We start from the raw sequence: 22,426 nt of genomic DNA, 5'->3' as shown, positions 1-22,426 counted from the left end.
GTTACTCGGCTGATTTTTGGTGAATATTTTAAGTTTTGAAAAGTCCACACTTGGAAGAAATTTCAGGAAAAACCAGTCAATGTTACCCTATGGAGAAGATTGAGTTATCGGTTTAAAGGTAAGTACTCGACTGGCAGAGTTAAGGTTCTGGGCATAGACTCAGGCGTCTCCCAGGGTCAGGTAGGTACAGTTGGTTCACCCTCAGCGGCACAAGGGCGGCCGGGTGCAGAGAGAGTTAGGCCCAATGTTATCCTATGAGAGGTAGGGGGGCCTTGGTTGGTGGCTGCTGACTAGCAGGCCACGTGGTTGTGGGAGCTGGGCTCCTGGTCACTTATCCAGGGCAAGTGGGGAAGTAGATAGATGTAGAGGTTGCACTGCCAGGGCCACTCGGACGGCTGGGTGCAGGGTGCTTTTGAGCATTCGGGCGCTCAATTGATTTGAATGGGAAATCTCTGGTTTAGAAAAAGACTGCAAGCTCGGGGACGAAGATTCTTCAGGTGCCACCACCACTTCGAGAGGTAAGTTGGGTAGTTGGAGGATAGGTAGGTACCCCGGGATTGGGCACAGGGGGCCGCGGAGCGCCGGGTGCAGGGGTACCTTTTGGTGTCGGGAAATCTTACCCTCTGTTGATCGCGGTTGGGGGGGCACCTGGTTCTGAGGCTGCAGGCTTCTTCAGGAGTGTTGAGGGAGGTCCTTGGGTGCCGGACTCGGGGTCACAGTCGCCGTGGGGTCGTCCTTGTGGTCTTTGTTCACTCTGGCACAGGCCAGGCTTGGTGGGTGCAGAGTGTGAAGGGTTCGCGGTTCCGGGCTGCCGCCAGGGATTAGAAGTAGATTTGAGTAGAGCCTCTACTCATGGGAGTCCCAGGGGTTTAGAGTCAAAAGGTAGCCAGGTCCTCCAGGGTTTGTGAGGTTGCTGGCCACAAGAGATGCCGGGTTGGAGCAGGAGCAGGTTCGAGGGTCGACAGGCCAGAGGCTCCAACGTTTGGGAGTTGCACAGCCCTCAGTCTTTTCATGTTTCGCTCAAAGAGTGAAGGGCCCTGTAATTTCTCCTTCTCATTCACATATGAAAAGAATGAGGGCTAATCAAAAAATGAATTAGAGCTGGACGTAGAAATGCAGCAGAAGGGCCAGCAAGCGCATTTCTAAGTTGCTCTATGAAGGATGCTTTTGTACTTGACAGATCAGTTTAATCCTACAGGTGCTCTAAAAGGAAGAATGCATGTGAGTCATCCTTGCTGAAAATCACACAGCCATTTATTCTAGGTTGCACTGAGTTTTCAGTCCTCTCCGCCTGCTAGCTTGTTGTTGCAATATGTCTCAATTCTGGAGAATTGTCTGCTATGCTGAAATGCGTGGCCCAGTTCAAATGTTCATCATATTTCCTGGAAAAATATCAAAAGGAAAACAAAGATTTGGTTTTGGGAAAATAATTTATTACACCTTGTAAAAATCAAAACTTTCACATTTGAGTCAAAAAAGACAGGCTAGGTCTCACTATTTTGCTCAGGCTGTTTTACACGTACTGCTCACAGGTGCTGTCCTGCTACCAATGGGCATGGAAGCTTTGGCCTGCTCTGTTTCCAGCCTGGGTCGGTGCACCTCTCGTTACACAACCTGAAATTCTAGAGCTCCCTCTAGAACACCATATTGATGCCCAATGCAGCATGGACACCTGATCAACACAGCTGAGTGCAGCCCAGAACCCCTGAGCTCAAGCAATCCACAAGCCTCTGCCTCCCAAGTAACTAGGACAACAGGCACACGCCACCTTGCCCGGCAAACACTGCAGCTGTCCTAATGATGAAATGCATTCCATAAGTAAGGATAATGATAAAGTAAGGTGGAATGAATTGATCGTTTACCAACCATGTTTCAAGAAAATCAATTTCACTATCCTTCAAAGAAAGGAAAAAAATGTCTTATCAAGAAGCAGTGTGAATATGGGAAGGGCCTTTAAAAAAGATGTGGAGTTTCCTAAAGTAAAAAAGAGGGTTGAACTGATTGAAGGGAGAGAGGAAGTAGGGTCGGAAAGATTGTGACGGGGAAGTGAATACAACATAAATACTAGTATTTAGAGAGTGAGAGACAGGTAGAGGGACAGAAGGGAAAGGAGAGTGAGAGTGAGAGAGAAGAGCCAGGTTAGGGCTGAGTTTCTCTTTATCTGCCAGTGACTCCCTGTAGAAGCTTGCCGGCACAATTTAGGGTGTCCTGTAGGCATCCCTTGTTATGCCGAGCCAGCCAATATTGAGAAAAATAGCATGGTTCACAATGATGGAACTCGTCTGCAACATCGGAAGTTTTAAAGTAGTATGGAGTGGGAGGGCTAGAAGAGTTACCATAAAGAATGAATACACGTCATTCTGTTCTCTAGCCTCAACAGCTGCAAGAGAGGAACTCCTGCTGGCCAAGAAGACCAATGTCAGTTCAGCTTGAACAGGTGAAAGCATGCCTGATTCTGCAAAGGTATGAGATTACACTTTTGCGTCAGAGGTGGTCAGGGGCTATTGCACATTAGGAAACCGTTTATTGAGGTCCAGTTGGATTACTCTATCTTCTACCACCTCAAAATCAGCTGCTCATGCAGTGTTCTATACCGATGAGCTATTTTGGTCCTCCCTGCCCCTTCCAGCTAGTGGGTCCCCTGACTAGGGAAAGTGATTCGAACAGATTTGCATATCTTTTCATAGGAGACTTCTTTACTTATTTTATACTGTGCCAAATCAAGGTAGATTGAGTAATGATCTTGACAGACCTATATTGGAGAACTGCAGTGTGAGAAAGTGGCTCTGTATATACTGTTCCCAAATAGGTACAGGGTGTACAGAGTCCACAGTCCCCAGAGGTTTGGCAGAGGCTAAAGTTAGATATAACCTTACTCTCTAAAGTGGTAGCTTGGTCGAGCAGTAAGGCAGTATCAGAGGACAGTGTAAAGCATTTGTTGCACACACTCAGTCAGCAAATGGTCTCACACACTCAATAACTGAACTCTAGGCCTATGGTTTATCTACAAAAAATATATGCTTGTTTTATTTTAGAACCAACAATAGGTATTAAAATATACTTTCTCAGAATGAGATGCTTTATATAAATACTTTTGCAATATGCAATTGACTTTTGTAGAAAGTTACAAGTGGTTGCAATAGGCAACAACATTTTAAACACAATAATGCATTGAGCTCAATGGAAGTTTCAAGTTATTTGCAACAGATTACTTTTAGGATTACTTTTGGATTTCCAGGACTGGATCCTAGATTCAGTCCTGGGTCAGTACTTGGAATCAAGTGATAAAAGTCGACTTAATTACTGTGATGATTTTTAGACAATATTTTGCTATTTTAAAAGTTGACAGAAAATATTTCATAGAAAACAGTCTAAGATTCCCTATGGCAGAAAATTCAAGTTGCAGGTATAGTATGTTCTCGTTACTTTTGTAATCCAGTACTGGGTGCCTAGACTCAGTACTGGGACCTTTATCCAAAACAGGTAAGTAATTACGTTTTCAGAAATTATACGATTTTTAAAGAATATTTAAAGTTTGCAGAAATTGACACTTAGAAGAAATTTCACAGAAAAACAGTCAATGATTTCCTATGGGAGAAAATTGGGTTACTGGTAAGTACAGTTGTAAGTATTTTTCAGAGTCAGTGCTGGGCACCAAGATCCAGCACTGGGAGCTCACCTAATAGCAGGTGAGTATTTTCGTTTTCGTTACTCGGCTGATTTTTGGTGAATATTTTAAGTTTTGAAAAGTCCACACTTGGAAGAAATTTCAGGAAAAACCAGTCAATGTTACCCTATGGAGAAGATTGAGTTATCGGTTTAAAGGTAAGTACTCGACTGGCAGAGTTAAGGTTCTGGGCATAGACTCAGGCGTCTCCCAGGGTCAGGTAGGTACAGTTGGTTCACCCTCAGCGGCACAAGGGCGGCCGGGTGCAGAGAGAGTTAGGCCCAATGTTATCCTATGAGAGGTAGGGGGGCCTTGGTTGGTGGCTGCTGACTAGCAGGCCACGTGGTTGTGGGAGCTGGGCTCCTGGTCACTTATCCAGGGCAAGTGGGGAAGTAGATAGATGTAGAGGTTGCACTGCCAGGGCCACTCGGACGGCTGGGTGCAGGGTGCTTTTGAGCATTCGGGCGCTCAATTGATTTGAATGGGAAATCTCTGGTTTAGAAAAAGACTGCAAGCTCGGGGACGAAGATTCTTCAGGTGCCACCACCACTTCGAGAGGTAAGTTGGGTAGTTGGAGGATAGGTAGGTACCCCGGGATTGGGCACAGGGGGCCGCGGAGCGCCGGGTGCAGGGGTACCTTTCGGTGTCGGGAAATCTTACCCTCTGTTGATCGCGGTTGGGGGGGCACCTGGTTCTGAGGCTGCAGGCTTCTTCAGGAGTGTTGAGGGAGGTCCTTGGGTGCCGGACTCGGGGTCACAGTCGCCGTGGGGTCGTCCTTGTGGTCTTTGTTCACTCTGGCACAGGCCAGGCTTGGTGGGTGCAGAGTGTGAAGGGTTCGCGGTTCCGGGCTGCCGCCAGGGATTAGAAGTAGATTTGAGTAGAGCCTCTACTCATGGGAGTCCCAGGGGTTTAGAGTCAAAAGGTAGCCAGGTCCTCCAGGGTTTGTGAGGTTGCTGGCCACAAGAGATGCCGGGTTGGAGCAGGAGCAGGTTCGAGGGTCGACAGGCCAGAGGCTCCAACGTTTGGGAGTTGCACAGCCCTTAGTCTTTTCATGTTTCGCTCAAAGAGTGAAGGGCCCTGTAATTTCTCCTTCTCATTCACATATGAAAAGAATGAGGGCTAATCAAAAAATGAATTAGAGCTGGACGTAGAAATGCAGCAGAAGGGCCAGCAAGCGCATTTCTAAGTTGCTCTATGAAGGATGCTTTTGTACTTGACAGATCAGTTTAATCCTACAGGTGCTCTAAAAGGAAGAATGCATTTGAGTCATCCTTGCTGAAAATCACACAGCCATTTATTCTAGGTTGCACTGAGTTTTCAGTCCTCTCCGCCTGCTAGCTTGTTGTTGCAATATGTCTCAATTCTGGAGAATTGTCTGCTATGCTGAAATGCGTGGCCCAGTTCAAATGTTCATCATATTTCCTGGAAAAATATCAAAAGGAAAACAAAGATTTGGTTTTGGGAAAATAATTTATTACACCTTGTAAAAATCAAAACTTTCACATTTGAGTCAAAAAAGAGAGGCTAGGTCTCACTATTTTGCTCAGGCTGTTTTACATGTACTGCTCACAGGTGCTGTCCTGCTACCAATGGGCATGGAAGCATTTGGTCTGCTCTGTTTCCAGCCTGGGTCGGTGCACCTCTCGTTACACAACCTGAAATTCTAGAGCTCCCTCTAGAACACCATATTGATGCCCAATGCAGCATGGACACCTGATTAACACAGCTGAGTGCAGCCCAGAACCCCTGAGCTCAAGCAATCCACAAGCCTCAGCCTCCCAAGTAACTAGGACAACAGGCACACGCCACCTTGCCCGGCAAACACTGCAGCTGTCCTAATGATGAAATGCATTCCATAAGTAAGGATAATGATAAAGTAAGGTGGAATGAATTGATGGTTTACCAACCATGTTTCAAGAAAATCAATTTCACTATCCTTCAAAGAAAGGAAAAAAATGTCTTATCAAGAAGCAGTGTGAATATGGGAAGGGCCTTTAAAAAAGATGTGGAGTTTCCTAAAGTAAAAAAGAGGGTTGAACTGATTGAAGGGAGAGAGGAAGTAGGGTCGGAAAGATTGTGACGGGGAAGTGAATACAACATAAATACTAGTATTTAGAGAGTGAGAGACAGGTAGAGGGACAGAAGGGAAAGGAGAGTGAGAGTGAGAGAGAAGAGCCAGGTTAGGGCTGAGTTTCTCTTTATCTGCCAGTGACTCCCTGTAGAAGCTTGCCGGCACAATTTAGGCTGTCCTGTAGGCATCCCTTGTTATGCCGAGCCAGCCAATATTGAGAAAAATAGCATGGGTCACAATGATGGAACTCGTCTGCAACATCGGAAGTTTTAAAGTAGTATGGAGTGGGAGGGCTAGAAGAGTTACCATAAAGAATGAATACACGTCATTCTGTTCTCTAGCCTCAACAGCTGCAAGAGAGGAACTCCTGCTGGCCAAGAAGACCAATGTCAGTTCAGCTTGAACAGGTGAAAGCATGCCTGATTCTGCAAAGGTATGAGATTACACTTTTGCGTCAGAGGTGGTCACGGGCTATTGCACATTAGGAAACCGTTTATTGAGGTCCAGTTGGATTACTCTATCTTCTACCACCTCAAAATCAGCTGCTCATGCAGTGTTCTATACCGATGAGCTATTTTGGTCATTCCTGCCCCTTCCAGCTAGTGGGTCCCCTGACTAGGGAAAGTGATTCGAACAGATTTGCATATCTTTTCATAGGAGACTTCTTTACTTATTTTATACTGTGCCAAATCAAGGTAGATTGAGTAATGATCTTGACAGACCTATATTGGAGAACTGCAGTGTGAGAAAGTGGCTCTGTATATACTGTTCCCAAATAGGTACAGGGTGTACAGAGTCCACAGTCCCAGAGGTTTGGCAGAGGCTAAAGTTAGATATAACCTTACTCTCTAAAGTGGTAGCTTGGTCGAGCAGTAAGGCAGTATCAGAGGACAGTGTAAAGCATTTGTTGCACACACTCAGTCAGCAATGGTCTCACACACTCAATAACTGAACTCTAGGCCAATGGTTTATCTACAAAAAATATATGCTTGTTTTATTTTAGAACCAACAATAGGTATTAAAATATACTTTCTCAGAATGAGATGCTTTATATAAATACTTTTGCAATATGCAATTGACTTTTGTAGAAAGTTACAAGTGGTTGCAATAGGCAAGAACATTTTAAACACAATAATGCATTGAGCTCAATGGAAGTTTCAAGTTATTTGCAACAGATTACTTTTAGGATTACTTTTGGATTTCCAGGACTGGATCCTAGATTCAGTCCTGGGTCAGTACTTGGAATCAAGTGATAAAAGTCGACTTAATTACTGTGATGATTTTTAGACAATATTTTGCTATTTTAAAAGTTGACAGAAAATATTTAATGGAAAACAGTCTAAGATTCCCTATGGCAGAAAATTCAAGTTGCAGGTATAGTATGTTCTCGTTACTTTTGTAATCCAGTACTGGGTGCCTAGACTCAGTACTGGGACCTTTATCCAAAACAGGTAAGTAATTACGTTTTCAGAAATTATACGATTTTTAAAGAATATTTAAAGTTTGCAGAAATTGACACTTCGAAGAAATTTCACAGAAAAACAGTCAATGATTTCCTATGGGAGAAAATTGGGTTACTGGTAAGTACAGTTGTAAGTATTTTTCAGAGTCAGTGCTGGGCACCAAGATCCAGCACTGGGAGCTCACCTAATAGCAGGTGAGTATTTTCGTTTTCGTTACTCGGCTGATTTTTGGTGAATATTTTAAGTTTTGAAAAGTCCACACTTGGAAGAAATTTCAGGAAAAACCAGTCAATGTTACCCTATGGAGAAGATTGAGTTATCGGTTTAAAGGTAAGTACTCGACTGGCAGAGTTAAGGTTCTGGGCATAGACTCAGGCGTCTCCCAGGGTCAGGTAGGTACAGTTGGTTCACCCTCAGCGGCACAAGGGCGGCCGGGTGCAGAGAGAGTTAGGCCCAATGTTATCCTATGAGAGGTAGGGGGGTCTTGGTTGGTGGCTGCTGACTAGCAGGCCACGTGGCTGTGGGAGCTGGGCTCCTGGTCACTTATCCAGGGCAAGTGGGGAAGTAGATAGATGTAGAGGTTGCACTGCCAGGGCCACTCGGACGGCTGGGTGCAGGGTGCTTTTGAGCATTCGGGCGCTCAATTGATTTGAATGGGAAATCTCTGGTTTAGAAAAAGACTGCAAGCTCGGGGACGAAGATTCTTCAGGTGCCACCACCACTTCGAGAGGTAAGTTGGGTAGTTGGAGGATAGGTAGGTACCCCGGGATTGGGCACAGGGGGCCGCGGAGCGCCGGGTGCAGGGGTACCTTTTGGTGTCGGGAAATCTTACCCTCTGTTGATCGCGGTTGGGGGGGCACCTGGTTCTGAGGCTGCAGGCTTCTTCAGGAGTGTCGAGGGAGGTCCTTGGGTGCCGGACTCGGGGTCACAGTCGCCGTGGGGTCGTCCTTGTGGTCTTTGTTCACTCTGGCACAGGCCAGGCTTGGTGGGTGCAGAGTGTGAAGGGTTCGCGGTTCCGGGCTGCTGCCAGGGATTAGAAGTAGATTTGAGTAGAGCCTCTACTCATGGGAGTCCCAGGGGGTTAGAGTCAAAAGGTAGCCAGGTCCTCCAGGGTTTGTGAGGTTGCTGGCCACAAGAGATGCCGGGTTGGAGCAGGAGCAGGTTCGAGGGTCGACAGGCCAGAGGCTCCAACGTTTGGGAGTTGCACAGCCCTCAGTCTTTTCATATTTCGCTCAAAGAGTGAAGGGCCCTGTAATTTCTCCTTCTCATTCACATATGAAAAGAATGAGGGCTAATCAAAAAATGAATTAGAGCTGGACGTAGAAATGCAGCAGAAGGGCCAGCAAGCGCATTTCTAAGTTGCTCTATGAAGGATGCTTTTGTACTTGACAGATCAGTTTAATCCTACAGGTGCTCTAAAAGGAAGAATGCATTTGAGTCATCCTTGCTGAAAATCACACAGCCATTTATTCTAGGTTGCACTGAGTTTTCAGTCCTCTCCGCCTGCTAGCTTGTTGTTGCAATATGTCTCAATTCTGGAGAATTGTCTGCTATGCTGAAATGCGTGGCCCAGTTCAAATGTTCATCATATTTCCTGGAAAAATATCAAAAGGAAAACAAAGATTTGGTTTTGGGAAAATAATTTATTACACCTTGTAAAAATCAAAACTTTCACATTTGAGTCAAAAAAGAGAGGCTAGGTCTCACTATTTTGCTCAGGCTGTTTTACACGTACTGCTCACAGGTGCTGTCCTGCTACCAATGGGCATGGAAGCTTTGGCCTGCTCTGTTTCCAGCCTGGGTCAGTGCACCTCTCGTTACACAACCTGAAATTCTAGAGCTCCCTCTAGAACACCATATTGATGCCCAATGCAGCATGGACACCTGATCAACACAGCTGAGTGCAGCCCAGAACCCCTGAGCTCAAGCAATCCACAAGCCTCTGCCTCCCAAGTAACTAGGACAACAGGCACACGCCACCTTGCCCGGCCAAAAACACTGCAGCTGTCCTAATGATGAAATGCATTCCATAAGTAAGGATAATGATAAAGTAAGGTGGAATGAATTGATGGTTTACCAACCATGTTTCAAGAAAATCAATTTCACTATCCTTCAAAGAAAGGAAAAAAATGTCTTATCAAGAAGCAGTGTGAATATGGGAAGGGCCTTTAAAAAAGATGTGGAGTTTCCTAAAGTAAAAAAGAGGGTTGAACTGATTGAAGGGAGAGAGGAAGTAGGGTCGGAAAGATTGTGACGGGGAAGTGAATACAACATAAATACTAGTATTTAGAGAGTGAGAGACAGGTAGAGGGACAGAAGGGAAAGGAGAGTGAGAGTGAGAGAGAAGAGCCAGGTTAGGGCTGAGTTTCTCTTTATCTGCCAGTGACTCCCTGTAGAAGCTTGCCGGCACAATTTAGGCTGTCCTGTAGGCATCCCTTGTTATGCCGAGCCAGCCAATATTGAGAAAAATAGCATGGGTCACAATGATGGAACTCGTCTGCAACATCGGAAGTTTTAAAGTAGTATGGAGTGGGAGGGCTAGAAGAGTTACCATAAAGAATGAATACACGTCATTCTGTTCTCTAGCCTCAACAGCTGCAAGAGAGGAACTCCTGCTGGCCAAGAAGACCAATGTCAGTTCAGCTTGAACAGGTGAAAGCATGCCTGATTCTGCAAAGGTATGAGATTACACTTTTGCGTCAGAGGTGGTCACGGGCTATTGCACATTAGGAAACCGTTTATTGAGGTCCAGTTGGATTACTCTATCTTCTACCACCTCAAAATCAGCTGCTCATGCAGTGTTCTATACCGATGAGCTATTTTGGTCCTCCCTGCCCCTTCCAGCTAGTGGGTCCCCTGACTAGGGAAAGTGATTCGAACAGATTTGCATATCTTTTCATAGGAGACTTCTTTACTTATTTTATACTGTGCCAAATCAAGGTAGATTGAGTAATGATCTTGACAGACCTATATTGGAGAACTGCAGTGTGAGAAAGTGGCTCTGTATATACTGTTCCCAAATAGGTACAGGGTGTACAGAGTCCACAGTCCCAGAGGTTTGGCAGAGGCTAAAGTTAGATATAACCTTACTCTCTAAAGTGGTAGCTTGGTCGAGCAGTAAGGCAGTATCAGAGGACAGTGTAAAGCATTTGTTGCACACACTCAGTCAGCAATGGTCTCACACACTCAATAACTGAACTCTAGGCCAATGGTTTATCTACAAAAAATATATGCTTGTTTTATTTTAGAACCAACAATAGGTATTAAAATATACTTTCTCAGAATGAGATGCTTTATATAAATACTTTTGCAATATGCAATTGACTTTTGTAGAAAGTTACAAGTGGTTGCAATAGGCAAGAACATTTTAAACACAATAATGCATTGAGCTCAATGGAAGTTTCAAGTTATTTGCAACAGATTACTTTTAGGATTACTTTTGGATTTCCAGGACTGGATCCTAGATTCAGTCCTGGGTCAGTACTTGGAATCAAGTGATAAAAGTCGACTTAATTACTGTGATGATTTTTAGACAATATTTTGCTATTTTAAAAGTTGATAGAAAATATTTCATAGAAAACAGTCTAAGATTCCCTATGGCAGAAAATTCAAGTTGCAGGTATAGTATGTTCTCGTTACTTTTGTAATCCAGTACTGGGTGCCTAGACTCAGTACTGGGACCTTTATCCAAAACAGGTAAGTAATTACGTTTTCAGAAATTATACGATTTTTAAAGAATATTTAAAGTTTGCAGAAATTGACACTTAGAAGAAATTTCACAGAAAAACAGTCAATGATTTCCTATGGGAGAAAATTGGGTTACTGGTAAGTACAGTTGTAAGTATTTTTCAGAGTCAGTGCTGGGCACCAAGATCCAGCACTGGGAGCTCACCTAATAGCAGGTGAGTATTTTCGTTTTCGTTACTCGGCTGATTTTTGGTGAATATTTTAAGTTTTGAAAAGTCCACACTTGGAAGAAATTTCAGGAAAAACCAGTCAATGTTACCCTATGGAGAAGATTGAGTTATCGGTTTAAAGGTAAGTACTTGACTGGCAGAGTTAAGGTTCTGGGCATAGACTCAGGCGTCTCCCAGGGTCAGGTAGGTACAGTTGGTTCACCCTCAGCGGCAAAAGGGCGGCCGGGTGCAGAGAGAGTTAGGCCCAATGTTATCCTATGAGAGGTAGGGGGGTCTTGGTTGGTGGCTGCTGACTAGCAGGCCACGTGGCTGTGGGAGCTGGGCTCCTGGTCACTTATCCAGGGCAAGTGGGGAAGTAGATAGATGTAGAGGTTGCACTGCCAGGGCCACTCGGACGGCTGGGTGCAGGGTGCTTTTGAGCATTCGGGCGCTCAATTGATTTGAATGGGAAATCTCTGGTTTAGAAAAAGACTGCAAGCTCGGGGACGAAGATTCTTCAGGTGCCACCACCACTTCGAGAGGTAAGTTGGGTAGTTGGAGGATAGGTAGGTACCCCGGGATTGGGCACAGGGGGACGCGGAGCGCCGGGTGCAGGGGTACCTTTTGGTGTCGGGAAATCTTACCCTCTGTTGATCGCGGTTGGGGGGGCACCTGGTTCTGAGGCTGCAGGCTTCTTCAGGAGTGTCGAGGGAGGTCCTTGGGTGCCGGACTCGGGGTCACAGTCGCCGTGGGGTCGTCCTTGTGGTCTTTGTTCACTCTGGCACAGGCCAGGCTTGGTGGGTGCAGAGTGTGAAGGGTTCGCGGTTCCGGGCTGCTGCCAGGGATTAGAAGTAGATTTGAGTAGAGCCTCTACTCATGGGAGTCCCAGGGGTTTAGAGTCAAAAGGTAGCCAGGTCCTCCAGGGTTTGTGAGGCTGCTGGCCACAAGAGATGCCGGGTTGGAGCAGGAGCAGGTTCGAGGGTCGACAGGCCAGAGGCTCCAACGTTTGGGAGTTGCACAGCCCTCAGTCTTTTCATATTTCGCTCAAAGAGTGAAGGGCCCTGTAATTTCTCCTTCTCATTCACATATGAAAAGAATGAGGGCTAATCAAAAAATGAATTAGAGCTGGACGTAGAAATGCAGCAGAAGGGCCAGCAAGCGCATTTCTAAGTTGCTCTATGAAGGATGCTTTTGTACTTGACAGATCAGTTTAATCCTACAGGTGCTCTAAAAGGAAGAATGCATTTGAGTCATCCTTGCTGAAAATCACACAGCCATTTATTCTAGGTTGCACTGAGTTTTCAGTCCTCTCCGCCTGCTAGCTTGTTGTTGCAATATGTCTCAATTCTGGAGAATTGTCTGCTATGCTGAAATGCGTGGCCCAGTTCAAATGTTCATCATATTTCCTGGAAAAATATCAAAAGGAAAACAAAGATTTGGTTTTGGGAAAATAATTTATTACACCTTGTAAAAATCAAAACTTTCACATTTGAGTCAAAAAAGAGAGGCTAGGTCTCACTATTTTGCTCAGGCTGTTTTACACGTACTGCTCACAGGTGCTGTCCTGCTACCAATGGGCATGGAAGCATTTGGTCTGCTCTGTTTCCAGCCTGGGTCGGTGCACCTCTTGTTACACAACCTGAAATTCTAGAGCTCCCTCTAGAACACCATATTGATGCCCAATGCAGCATGGACACCTGATTAACACAGCTGAGTGCAGCCCAGAACCCCTGAGCTCAAGCAATCCACAAGCCTCTGCCTCCCAAGTAACTAGGACAACAGGCACACGCCACCTTGCCCGGCAAACACTGCAGCTGTCCTAATGATGAAATGCATTCCATAAGTAAGGATAATGATAAAGTAAGGTGGAATGAATTGATGGTTTACCAACCATGTTTCAAGAAAATCAATTTCACTATCCTTCAAAGAAAGGAAAAAAATGTCTTATCAAGAAGCAGTGTGAATATGGGAAGGGCCTTTAAAAAAGATGTGGAGTTTCCTAAAGTAAAAAAGAGGGTTGAACTGATTGAAGGGAGAGAGGAAGTAGGGTCGGAAAGATTGTGACGGGGAAGTGAATACAACATAAATACTAGTATTTAGAGAGTGAGAGACAGGTAGAGGGACAGAAGGGAAAGGAGAGTGAGAGTGAGAGAGAAGAGCCAGGTTAGGGCTGAGTTTCTCTTTATCTGCCAGTGACTCCCTGTAGAAGCTTGCCGGCACAATTTAGGCTGTCCTGTAGGCATCCCTTGTTATGCCGAGCCAGCCAATATTGAGAAAAATAGCATGGGTCACAATGATGGAACTCGTCTGCAACATCGGAAGTTTTAAAGTAGTATGGAGTGGGAGGGCTAGAAGAGTTACCATAAAGAATGAATACACGTCATTCTGTTCTCTAGCCTCAACAGCTGCAAGAGAGGAACTCCTGCTGGCCAAGAAGACCAATGTCAGTTCAGCTTGAACAGGTGAAAGCATGCCTGATTCTGCAAAGGTATGAGATTACACTTTTGCGTCAGAGGTGGTCACGGGCTATTGCACATTAGGAAACCGTTTATTGAGGTCCAGTTGGATTACTCTATCTTCTACCACCTCAAAATCAGCTGCTCATGCAGTGTTCTATACCGATGAGCTATTTTGGTCATTCCTGCCCCTTCCAGCTAGTGGGTCCCCTGACTAGGGAAAGTGATTCGAACAGATTTGCATATCTTTTCATAGGAGACTTCTTTACTTATTTTATACTGTGCCAAATCAAGGTAGATTGAGTAATGATCTTGACAGACCTATATTGGAGAACTGCAGTGTGAGAAAGTGGCTCTGTATATACTGTTCCCAAATAGGTACAGGGTGTACAGAGTCCACAGTCCCAGAGGTTTGGCAGAGGCTAAAGTTAGATATAACCTTACTCTCTAAAGTGGTAGCTTGGTCGAGCAGTAAGGCAGTATCAGAGGACAGTGTAAAGCATTTGTTGCACACACTCAGTCAGCAATGGTCTCACACACTCAATAACTGAACTCTAGGCCAATGGTTTATCTACAAAAAATATATGCTTGTTTTATTTTAGAACCAACAATAGGTATTAAAATATACTTTCTCAGAATGAGATGCTTTATATAAATACTTTTGCAATATGCAATTGACTTTTGTAGAAAGTTACAAGTGGTTGCAATAGGCAAGAACATTTTAAACACAATAATGCATTGAGCTCAATGGAAGTTTCAAGTTATTTGCAACAGATTACTTTTAGGATTACTTTTGGATTTCCAGGACTGGATCCTAGATTCAGTCCTGGGTCAGTACTTGGAATCAAGTGATAAAAGTCGACTTAATTACTGTGATGATTTTTAGACAATATTTTGCTATTTTAAAAGTTGACAGAAAATATTTAATAGAAAACAGTCTAAGATTCCCTATGGCAGAAAATTCAAGTTGCAGGTATAGTATGTTCTCGTTACTTTTGTAATCCAGTACTGGGTGCCTAGACTCAGTACTGGGACCTTTATCCAAAACAGGTAAGTAATTACGTTTTCAGAAATTATACGATTTTTAAAGAATATTTAAAGTTTGCAGAAATTGACACTTAGAAGAAATTTCACAGAAAAACAGTCAATGATTTCCTATGGGAGAAAATTGGGTTACTGGTAAGTACAGTTGTAAGTATTTTTCAGAGTCAGTGCTGGGCACCAAGATCCAGCACTGGGAGCTCACCTAATAGCAGGTGAGTATTTTCGTTTTCGTTACTCGGCTGATTTTTGGTGAATATTTTAAGTTTTGAAAAGTCCACACTTGGAAGAAATTTCAGGAAAAACCAGTCAATGTTACCCTATGGAGAAGATTGAGTTATCGGTTTAAAGGTAAGTACTCGACTGGCAGAGTTAAGGTTCTGGGCATAGACTCAGGCGTCTCCCAGGGTCAGGTAGGTACAGTTGGTTCACCCTCAGCGGCACAAGGGCGGCCGGGTGCAGAGAGAGTTAGGCCCAATGTTATCCTATGAGAGGTAGGGGGGTCTTGGTTGGTGGCTGCTGACTAGCAGGCCACGTGGCTGTGGGAGCTGGGCTCCTGGTCACTTATCCAGGGCAAGTGGGGAAGTAGATAGATGTAGAGGTTGCACTGCCAGGGCCACTCGGACGGCTGGGTGCAGGGTGCTTTTGAGCATTCGGGCGCTCAATTGATTTGAATGGGAAATCTCTGGTTTAGAAAAAGACTGCAAGCTCGGGGACGAAGATTCTTCAGGTGCCACCACCACTTCGAGAGGTAAGTTGGGTAGTTGGAGGATAGGTAGGTACCCCGGGATTGGGCACAGGGGGCCGCGGAGCGCCGGGTGCAGGGGTACCTTTTGGTGTCGGGAAATCTTACCCTCTGTTGATCGCGGTTGGGGGGGCACCTGGTTCTGAGGCTGCAGGCTTCTTCAGGAGTGTCGAGGGAGGTCCTTGGGTGCCGGACTCGGGGTCACAGTCGCCGTGGGGTCGTCCTTGTGGTCTTTGTTCACTCTGGCACAGGCCAGGCTTGGTGGGTGCAGAGTGTGAAGGGTTCGCGGTTCCGGGCTGCTGCCAGGGATTAGAAGTAGATTTGAGTAGAGCCTCTACTCATGGGAGTCCCAGGGGTTTAGAGTCAAAAGGTAGCCAGGTCCTCCAGGGTTTGTGAGGTTGCTGGCCACAAGAGATGCCGGGTTGGAGCAGGAGCAGGTTCGAGGGTCGACAGGCCAGAGGCTCCAACGTTTGGGAGTTGCACAGCCCTCAGTCTTTTCATATTTCGCTCAAAGAGTGAAGGGCCCTGTAATTTCTCCTTCTCATTCACATATGAAAAGAATGAGGGCTAATCAAAAAATGAATTAGAGCTGGACGTAGAAATGCAGCAGAAGGGCCAGCAAGCGCATTTCTAAGTTGCTCTATGAAGGATGCTTTTGTACTTGACAGATCAGTTTAATCCTACAGGTGCTCTAAAAGGAAGAATGCATTTGACTCATCCTTGCTGAAAATCACACAGCCATTTATTCTAGGTTGCACTGAGTTTTCAGTCCTCTCCGCCTGCTAGCTTGTTGTTGCAATATGTCTCAATTCTGGAGAATTGTCTGCTATGCTGAAATGCGTGGCCCAGTTCAAATGTTCATCATATTTCCTGGAAAAATATCAAAAGGAAAACAAAGATTTGGTTTTGGGAAAATAATTTATTACACCTTGTAAAAATCAAAACTTTCACATTTGAGTCAAAAAAGAGAGGCTAGGTCTCACTATTTTGCTCAGGCTGTTTTACACGTACTGCTCACAGGTGCTGTCCTGCTACCAATGGGCATGGAAGCTTTGGCCTGCTCTGTTTCCAGCCTGGGTCGGTGCACCTCTCGTTACACAACCTGAAATTCTAGAGCTCCCTCTAGAACACCATATTGATGCCCAATGCAGCATGGACACCTGATCAACACAGCTGAGTGCAGCCCAGAACCCCTGAGCTCAAGCAATCCACAAGCCTCTGCCTCCCAAGTAACTAGGACAACAGGCACACGCCACCTTGCCCGGCAAACACTGCAGCTGTCCTAATGATGAAATGCATTCCATAAGTAAGGATAATGATAAAGTAAGGTGGAATGAATTGATGGTTTACCAACCATGTTTCAAGAAAATCAATTTCACTATCCTTCAAAGAAAGGAAAAAAATGTCTTATCAAGAAGCAGTGTGAATATGGGAAGGGCCTTTAAAAAAGATGTGGAGTTTCCTAAAGTAAAAAAGAGGGTTGAACTGATTGAAGGGAGAGAGGAAGTAGGGTCGGAAAGATTGTGACGGGGAAGTGAATACAACATAAATACTAGTATTTAGAGAGTGAGAGACAGGTAGAGGGACAGAAGGGAAAGGAGAGTGAGAGTGAGAGAGAAGAGCCAGGTTAGGGCTGAGTTTCTCTTTATCTGCCAGTGACTCCCTGTAGAAGCTTGCCGGCACAATTTAGGCTGTCCTGTAGGCATCCCTTGTTATGCCGAGCCAGCCAATATTGAGAAAAATAGCATGGGTCACAATGATGGAACTCGTCTGCAACATCGGAAGTTTTAAAGTAGTATGGAGTGGGAGGGCTAGAAGAGTTACCATAAAGAATGAATACACGTCATTCTGTTCTCTAGCCTCAACAGCTGCAAGAGAGGAACTCCTGCTGGCCAAGAAGACCAATGTCAGTTCAGCTTGAATTGGTGAAAGCATGCCTGATTCTGTAAAGGTATGAGATTACACTTTTGCGTCAGAGGTGGTCAGGGGCTATTGCACATTAGGAAACCGTTTATTGAGGTCCAGTTGGATTACTCTATCTTCTACCACCTCAAAATCAGCTGCTCATGCAGTGTTCTATACCGATGAGCTATTTTGGTCCTCCCTGCCCCTTCCAGCTAGTGGGTCCCCTGACTAGGGAAAGTGATTCGAACAGATTTGCATATCTTTTCATAGGAGACTTCTTGACTTATTTTATACTGTGCCAAATCAAGGTAGATTGAGTAATGATCTTGACAGACCTATATTGGAGAACTGCAGTGTGAGAAAGTGGCTCTGTATATACTGTTCCCAAATAGGTACAGGGTGTACAGAGTCCACAGTCCCCAGAGGTTTGGCAGAGGCTAAAGTTAGATATAACCTTACTCTCTAAAGTGGTAGCTTGGTCGAGCAGTAAGGCAGTATCAGAGGACAGTGTAAAGCATTTGTTGCACACACTCAGTCAGCAAATGGTCTCACACACTCAATAACTGAACTCTAGGCCAATGGTTTATCTACAACAAAATATATGCTTGTTTTATTTTAGAACCAACAATAGGTATTAAAATATACTTTCTCAGAATGAGATGCTTTATATAAATACTTTTGCAATATGCAATTGAGTTTTGTAGAAAGTTACAAGTGGTTGCAATAGGCAACAACATTTTAAACACAATAATGCATTGAGCTCAATGGAAGTTTCAAGTTATTTGCAACAGATTACTTTTAGGATTACTTTTGGATTTCCAGGACTGGATCCTAGATTCAGTCCTGGGTCAGTACTTGGAATCAAGTGATAAAAGTCGACTTAATTACTGTGATGATTTTTAGACAATATTTTGCTATTTTAAAAGTTGACAGAAAATATTTAATAGAAAACAGTCTAAGATTCCCTATGGCAGAAAATTCAAGTTGCAGGTATAGTATGTTCTCGTTACTTTTGTAATCCAGTACTGGGTGCCTAGACTCAGTACTGGGACCTTTATCCAAAACAGGTAAGTAATTACGTTTTCAGAAATTATACGATTTTTAAAGAATATTTAAAGTTTGCAGAAATTGACACTTAGAAGAAATTTCACAGAAAAACAGTCAATGATTTCCTATGGGAGAAAATTGGGTTACTGGTAAGTACAGTTGTAAGTATTTTTCAGAGTCAGTGCTGGGCACCAAGATCCAGCACTGGGAGCTCACCTAATAGCAGGTGAGTATTTTTTCGTTTTCGTTACTCGGCTGATTTTTGGTGAATATTTTAAGTTTTGAAAAGTCCACACTTGGAAGAAATTTCAGGAAAAACCAGTCAATGTTACCCTATGGAGAAGATTGAGTTATCGGTTTAAAGGTAAGTACTCGACTGGCAGAGTTAAGGTTCTGGGCATAGACTCAGGCGTCTCCCAGGGTCAGGTAGGTACAGTTGGTTCACCCTCAGCGGCACAAGGGCGGCCGGGTGCAGAGAGAGTTAGGCCCAATGTTATCCTATGAGAGGTAGGGGGGCCTTGGTTGGTGGCTGCTGACTAGCAGGCCACGTGGCTGTGGGAGCTGGGCTCCTGGTCACTTTTCCAGGGCAAGTGGGGAAGTAGATAGATGTAGAGGTTGCACTGCCAGGGCCACTCGGACGGCTGGGTGCAGGGTGCTTTTGAGCATTCGGGCGCTCAATTGATTTGAATGGGAAATCTCTGGTTAAGAAAAAGACTACAAGCTCGGGGACGAAGATTCTTCAGGTGCTACCACCACTTCGAGAGGTAAGTTGGGTAGTTGGAGGATAGGTAGGTACCCCGGGATTGGGCACAGGGGGCCGCGGAGCGCCGGGTGCAGGGGTACCTTTTGGTGTCGGGAAATCTTACCCTCTGTTGATCGCGGTTGGGGGGGCACCTGGTTCTGAGGCTGCAGGCTTCTTCAGGAGTGTCGAGGGAGGTCCTTGGGTGCCGGACTCGGGGTCACAGTCGCCGTGGGGTCGTCCTTGTGGTCTTTGTTCACTCTGGCACAGGCCAGGCTTGGTGGGTGCAGAGTGTGAAGGGTTCGCGGTTCCGGGCTGCTGCCAGGGATTAGAAGTAGATTTGAGTAGAGCCTCTACTCATGGGAGTCCCAGGGGTTTAGAGTCAAAAGGTAGCCAGGTCCTCCAGGGTTTGTGAGGTTGCTGGCCACAAGAGATGCCGGGTTGGAGCAGGAGCAGGTTCGAGGGTCGACAGGCCAGAGGCTCCAACGTTTGGGAGTTGCACAGCCCTCAGTCTTTTCATGTTTCGCTCAAAGAGTGAAGGGCCCTGTAATTTCTCCTTCTCATTCACATATGAAAAGAATGAGGGCTAATCAAAAAATGAATTAGAGCTGGACGTAGAAATGCAGCAGAAGGGCCAGCAAGCGCATTTCTAAGTTGCTCTATGAAGGATGCTTTTGTACTTGACAGATCAGTTTAATCCTACAGGTGCTCTAAAAGGAAGAATGCATTTGAGTCATCCTTGCTGAAAATCACACAGCCATTTATTCTAGGTTGCACTGAGTTTTCAGTCCTCTCCGCCTGCTAGCTTGTTGTTGCAATATGTCTCAATTCTGGAGAATTGTCTGCTATGCTGAAATGCGTGGCCCAGTTCAAATGTTCATCATATTTCCTGGAAAAATATCAAAAGGAAAACAAAGATTTGGTTTTGGGAAAATAATTTATTACACCTTGTAAAAATCAAAACTTTCACATTTGAGTCAAAAAAGAGAGGCTAGGTCTCACTATTTTGCTCAGGCTGTTTTACATGTACTGCTCACAGGTGCTGTCCTGCTACCAATGGGCATGGAAGCTTTGGCCTGCTCTGTTTCCAGCCTGGGTCGGTGCACCTCTCGTTACACAACCTGAAATTCTAGAGCTCCCTCTAGAACACCATATTGATGCCCAATGCAGCATGGACACCTGATCAACACAGCTGAGTGCAGCCCAGAACCCCTGAGCTCAAGCAACCCACAAGCCTCTGCCTCCCAAGTAACTAGGACAACAGGCACACGCCACCTTGCCCGGCAAACACTGCAGCTGTCCTAATGATGAAATGCATTCCATAAGTAAGGATAATGATAAAGTAAGGTGGAATGAATTGATGGTTTACCAACCATGTTTCAAGAAAATCAATTTCACTATCCTTCAAAGAAAGGAAAAAAATGTCTTATCAAGAAGCAGTGTGAATATGGGAAGGGCCTTTAAAAAAGATGTGGAGTTTCCTAAAGTAAAAAAGAGGGTTGAACTGATTGAAGGGAGAGAGGAAGTAGGGTCGGAAAGATTGTGACGGGGAAGTGAATACAACACAAATACTAGTATTTAGAGAGTGAGAGACAGGTAGAGGGACAGAAGGGAAAGGAGAGTGAGAGTGAGAGAGAAGAGCCAGGTTAGGGCTGAGTTTCTCTTTATCTGCCAGTGACTCCCTGTAGAAGCTTGCCGGCACAATTTAGGCTGTCCTGTAGGCATCCCTTGTTATGCCGAGCCAGCCAATATTGAGAAAAATAGCATGGGTCACAATGATAGAACTCGTCTGCAACATCGGAAGTTTTAAAGTAGTATGGAGTGGGAGGGCTAGAAGAGTTACCATAAAGAATGAATACACGTCATTCTGTTCTCTAGCCTCAACAGCTGCAAGAGAGGAACTCCTGCTGGCCAAGAAGACCAATGTCAGTTCAGCTTGAACAGGTGAAAGCATGCCTGATTCTGTAATGGTATGAGATTACACTTTTGCGTCAGAGGTGGTCAGGGGCTATTGCACATTAGGAAACCGTTTATTGAGGTCCAGTTGGATTACTCTATCTTCTACCACCTCAAAATCAGCTGCTCATGCAATGTTCTATACCGATGAGCTATTTTGGTCCTCCCTGCCCCTTCCAGCTAGTGGGTCCCCTGACTAGGGAAAGTGATTCGAACAGATTTGCATATCTTTTCATAGGAGACTTCTTGACTTATTTTATACTGTGCCAAATCAAGGTAGATTGAGTAATGATCTTGACAGACCTATATTGGAGAACTGCAGTGTGAGAAAGTGGCTCTGTATATACTGTTCCCAAATAGGTACAGGGTGTACAGAGTCCACAGTCCCCAGAGGTTTGGCAGAGGCTAAAGTTAGATATAACCTTACTCTCTAAAGTGGTAGCTTGGTCGAGCAGTAAGGCAGTATCAGAGGACAGTGTAAAGCATTTGTTGCACACACTCAGTCAGCAAATGGTCTCACACACTCAATAACTGAACTCTAGGCCTATGGTTTATCTACCAAAAATATATGCTTGTTTTATTTTAGAACCAACAATAGGTATTAAAATATACTTTCTCAGAATGAGATGCTTTATATAAATACTTTTGCAATATGCAATTGACTTTTGTAGAAAGTTACAAGTGGTTGCAATAGGCAACAACATTTTAAACACAATAATGCATTGAGCTCAATGGAAGTTTCAAGTTATTTGCAACAGATTACTTTTAGGATTACTTTTGGATTTCCAGGACTGGATCCTAGATTCAGTCCTGGGTCAGTACTTGGAATCAAGTGATAAAAGTCGACTTAATTACTGTGATGATTTTTAGACAATATTTTGCTATTTTAAAAGTTGGCAGAAAATATTTAATAGAAAACAGTCTAAGATTCCCTATGGCAGAAAATTCAAGTTGCAGGTATAGTATGTTCTCGTTACTTTTGTAATCCAGTACTGGGTGCCTAGACTCAGTACTGGGACCTTTATCCAAAACAGGTAAGTAATTACGTTTTCAGAAATTATACGATTTTTAAAGAATATTTAAAGTTTGCAGAAATTGACACTTAGAAGAAATTTCACAGAAAAACAGTCAATGATTTCCTATGGGAGAAAATTGGGTTACTGGTAAGTACAGTTGTAAGTATTTTTCAGAGTCAGTGCTGGGCACCAAGATCCAGCACTGGGAGCTCACCTAATAGCAGGTGAGTATTTTCGTTTTCGTTACTCGGCTGATTTTTGGTGAATATTTTAAGTTTTGAAAAGTCCACACTTGGAAGAAATTTCAGTAAAAACCAGTCAATGTTACCCTATGGAGAAGATTGAGTTATCGGTTTAAAGGTAAGTACTCGACTGGCAGAGTTAAGGTTCTGGGCATAGACTCAGGCGTCTCCCAGGTTCAGGT

General features: G+C 44.5%; 6 non-coding genes across 6 annotated transcripts; all 6 read right to left on the bottom strand.

The window, feature by feature from the left end:
• Positions 1-1,478: 1,478 nt before the first annotated feature.
• Positions 1,479-1,778, bottom strand: LOC146854456 (signal recognition particle RNA). Its single transcript, XR_014959288.1, has one exon.
• Positions 1,779-5,185: 3,407 nt separating this feature from the next.
• On the bottom strand, positions 5,186-5,486 carry LOC146854455 (signal recognition particle RNA). Its single transcript, XR_014981749.1, has one exon.
• Positions 5,487-8,891: 3,405 nt separating this feature from the next.
• On the bottom strand, positions 8,892-9,191 carry LOC146854454 (signal recognition particle RNA). The gene has a single exon (XR_014959098.1).
• A 3,408-nt stretch (positions 9,192-12,599) lies between these two features.
• Positions 12,600-12,900, bottom strand: LOC146854453 (signal recognition particle RNA). The gene has a single exon (XR_014981703.1).
• Positions 12,901-16,305: 3,405 nt separating this feature from the next.
• LOC146854452 (signal recognition particle RNA) lies at positions 16,306-16,605 on the bottom strand. Its single transcript, XR_014959075.1, has one exon.
• Positions 16,606-20,015: 3,410 nt separating this feature from the next.
• On the bottom strand, positions 20,016-20,315 carry LOC146854451 (signal recognition particle RNA). Its single transcript, XR_014981552.1, has one exon.
• Positions 20,316-22,426: the final 2,111 nt, after the last annotated feature.

The sequence above is a fragment of the Triturus cristatus genome, chromosome 4_1 (assembly GCF_964204655.1).
Source record: "Triturus cristatus chromosome 4_1, aTriCri1.1, whole genome shotgun sequence".
Lineage (NCBI taxonomy): Eukaryota > Metazoa > Chordata > Amphibia > Caudata > Salamandridae > Triturus > Triturus cristatus.
The sequence above is the reverse complement of the archived record's forward strand: the minus strand, read 5'-3'. Positions and strand labels throughout refer to the sequence as shown.